Source organism: Anabrus simplex, chromosome X (assembly GCF_040414725.1).
Source record: "Anabrus simplex isolate iqAnaSimp1 chromosome X, ASM4041472v1, whole genome shotgun sequence".
Taxonomy (NCBI): domain Eukaryota; kingdom Metazoa; phylum Arthropoda; class Insecta; order Orthoptera; family Tettigoniidae; genus Anabrus; species Anabrus simplex.
In genome coordinates this window covers 214,348,674-214,352,716 of record NC_090279.1, presented here as the reverse complement: position 1 = coordinate 214,352,716, position 4,043 = coordinate 214,348,674, and the positions used below count along the sequence as shown (strand labels likewise).

The 4,043-nt window shown below is 38.0% G+C and overlaps 1 pseudogene; it reads left to right on the top strand.

The window, feature by feature from the left end:
- Positions 1–554: 554 nt before the first annotated feature.
- LOC137503378 (uncharacterized) lies at positions 555–3,151 on the top strand (annotated as a pseudogene).
- The last annotated feature ends 892 nt before the right edge of the window (positions 3,152–4,043 follow it).

Sequence of the window (4,043 nt, the reverse complement as noted above, 5' to 3'; positions counted from 1 at the left end):
AACAGCAAAAAATATACATTTCTATACTTACATCACAAAGATGTGATTCGATAATGTAACGAGACTTTCACTTCGGATAGGAAATATTAATTCCAAAGAAGAAACCAGACACCGAAATCGCTGAAAAAGAAGAAGGCAAAACTGTGCGGAAAAAGTCTAGCGTGAAAACTCTCAGTTAAACACTATATTCAGAAACAAACAGGAAATGAAAATTGCACACTACTAGTTAGGTACAATTCCTCAAGGAAGGAATGAGGGCATTGTACTGCATGCTCCTCGCACTTAGTATTTTATCACTAGATCCTGGCTGTAATCGGTTAGAGTGCAAACATACTGAAGCAAATAACAAGTATACTCTACCCGGACAAGAGCTCGGTTATGAGATTTGCATAAATATTAGGAGCCCGCCCTATTATAACCCCTCAAACTTACGTTACTCTCGCTACACTACCTAAAGCGTGGGTCACACTAGGCTGGCAGTAGCACCAGCAAGCAGCGGCTGGCAACCCGGTCACACACACCCAGCAAGCAACAGCTTTTTAGTTCTAGTCAGCATGTCGTCCGTGGGTCCACGTAAACGAGAAATTAGGAGGTTATTAAGGATGACTGTGACGGAGCTTTGTTTGGAAATGCTTCGTCACCGTAAGGAGAGACATGGTGGAGTAGACCTTGGATTCAAAGAAGGGAAGAGTTAGGAGCATCTTCAAGACTTTTCTAGGAGTTAAAAGAAGAGGACTCAGAAACGTACAGAAATGTTATACGAATGTCACCTTCTAAATTCCAAGAGTTGCTGGAATTAGTAGAACCGCTGATTAAAAAACAAGATACTAAAATGAGAGAGGCGATTCCATGTAAAATAAAACTGGAAATTACCTTACGGTATCTCGCAACTGGAGATAGTTTTAGATCTCTGGCTTTGTTGTTTAGAGTGCCGCACAATTCAATCTCTGTGTTTTTACTTGAAGTTCTTGCTGCTATTTTTGAAGATCTCCAACAATTTATGAAGGTAAGCATGATTAAGTTTTTATTCAGCCTTAAGTTATCAGTATTTTTAACAATAATATCCTGTCGGTAATGCCTTTTTTATTGTAATAGCTGTTGGATACGCTAAGCATAGCTTCTAATTATGATATTCACTTTTTATGGACAAACATCATTACAAGTATGGTATTAACAAAATTATTACAACATATTTTATTAACTGATATTATTTATTTATTTATTTTGCGCTGCTTGCGTTTAACATTAACACCTAACTTTTCATAAACTAAAAATACAGTAGAATTAGAATACATACAACTAACATTAAACAATAGTAATGGAAAGAGTATTGTAAAACTATTTGTTAAATAAGAATATGCACTACAAATAATTGTATATTATTTAGAATTTAAAACATGTTGATAAATGAAATATTACACACGAGAAGTGAAATATTTGGAACGAAATGCAATATTTAATATAATGTGGGCAGCGATTTGTGTTCTTATTGGCATCTAAGCATCGTGTTCTAAAGGGCAGATGCCAACCAATGATTTGGAGAGAACATTTAAACCATGTGGAGGTTGTTCCACGTCGAAGCATGTTTTATCAGATAGTTCAGAGTATATTTGATCGAATTCATTATTGGAAGTGCTGTTTGAAAGACTTGTGTCATCAACGTCATAATGGCAAACACTTTGTGATAGTGGTTCACTGTTGTTGAAATTTAAAGATGCGAGTCTCTCTTCAGTGATGAGGTTTTGAAACCTGCTTTGAAGTATAATGAAACTTCTGAGAGGGAGCTCTCGCATCTGGGATGCAATATGCTTAGCAAATTTGCCATATTGGTCTTCTGTGTCATTAGTGGTTAATTCTGCGATTGATTGCAATTTATTTACTGCACTTTCAAATCTAGTCGGTTTGCGTCTTTTAAACTCCTTTGCGCGTTGTGGTGGATCCATGTGTGTAGATGGACGCTTTGTCGATGACGAAGGTGTAGTAGACGCAGACTGTACAGGTGATTCCACTACTTGTGATGCTCCCTGTTCAGCCATGTTCACAGTGTCACTGTTTGAATATCGTTCACCTTCACACATCGATCGCTGCGGTATATCCTGAAAACAATATACACCTACAATAGTTTCTCAATTAAATAATTGAGAGAAATTATTTGTAGACCTATGGTTATGCACAGGATTATCAGAGTGCAAGTAAACATGACTTTTGTTTAAAAAATATTTAACACTCTGGTTTGAATGCCTAACGGTAGGTCTGCAAAGAAATTCATAATAAATATTACAATTAGTAGGTCAGTTGAGTGTATAATTTTCATTATCCATTAATATTATGCTTTACTTTTAGGTACCTGACACAACAAGCCAGTGGAATGAGATTCAAAAAGGATTCGAATATAAATGAAACTTTCCTCACTGTTGCGGTGCTTTGGATGGAAAACATATTAGACTTAAACGGCCTCCTAATTCAACATCATCGTTTTTCAACTACAAGGGAACCTACAGCATTATTTTGTTTGCCATGGTAGATGCGTACTATTGTTTCAGGTATATAGATGTTGGACATGATGGCAGAGACATTGACAGCACGGTATTTAAAAACTCTACGTTAAAGATAGCACTTGAGAAAAATCTTCTTAATTGGCCAAAGGAGGACTTTGTGTAGCAGATGATGCCTTCTGCCTGACACCATATTGTTTGAAACCATTTTCACACAGAGGACTAACGGTACAAGATAGAGTCTTTAATTATCGTTTATCCAGGGCAAGGCGCGTTGCTGAAAATGCATTTGTCATTTTAGCAGCTAATTTAGCGTTTTTAACACGCCTATACCACTGAACGTGGACACAATAGAAACTCTAGTGAAATCAGTTTGTGCTATCCACAACTGGCTCAGGCAGACCTCTTCTAGAACATATTTCCCTTCAGGTTCAGTGGATGGTGAAGACTTAAACACAGGTGTGATAACTCCAGGAGCTTGGCGTATTGTACCGACTTTCATGTCCCCGGTAGACCGTTTCTATTCATCAAATAATTGTGGTAGCACTGGGAAGCAGGTACGGAAATGGTACATGCATCAGTTCATGACAACTTTATCTGTTCCGTGGCAGATGACATCAATTGGTATGAAACCAGATGACAATTCCGTAGTATAAAACTGTCTAACACGAAAAACTTGAAAACTGGCAAATAAACTGTTCGTTTAATATCTTTGGGGTTTATTTTAATAATTAATTTCAGATTTTTATTCATTTATTAATAGATATAAATGACAATAAGTACCCCTACCCAATTAATGTAATAACATGTGTTTGTTAATGACAGTCTAATAAAACTCTAATAATATTAACATATTGGAATCATAATTTACCTACTTACCATATTAGAAGAAGATTCTCTGCCACTGACAGCTCCATGCCAGAATACCTCTGCAGCTGAAAACCACACAAGCTTTGGCTTGTAAACTTCGATTGCACCAGCGCCACTTTTTCTAGATTTATTTATCTTTGCAAGTTCTTTTCTATAGGTGTCCCGTAAACTTTTAATCTTCTTCTTAACTAAGTCAAGAGTAGCAGGCATCCCAGCATCCTTTAGGTTTTGTAACAGCTTATTGTAAGCTTCCTCTTTCACATTCCTATTAAGATATTCCTTGGACGAAACGTCCCACAAGCACGGATAATTTTAAAATACATTTAAAAAATCAATTATCTCCTTCCCCGACCACATCAAATCAGCCATTTGTACCGTATAAATTGCAACCAGGTGTTGTATTATTCGCGGCTGGTGAGCAACTGGGGTGGTCAGACTGGGCTGCTAGCTGGCGCCAGCGGATGCGAGTTGAATCACGTGACCTTCCTGAAGCCGGTACCTGCTACCAAAGTTGAACATATCCTACTTCGCCAGCCGCTGACAAATACTCGCCAGCTGCTTGTGCCAGCTGCGAGTTCTATGGTCACATCACGCTGATAGTAGCAGCTTCTTTAATTCGCGGCTGGCAACCAGCCTAGTGTGACCCACGCTTAAGAGCGGGTGGACGACAGCTTGAGG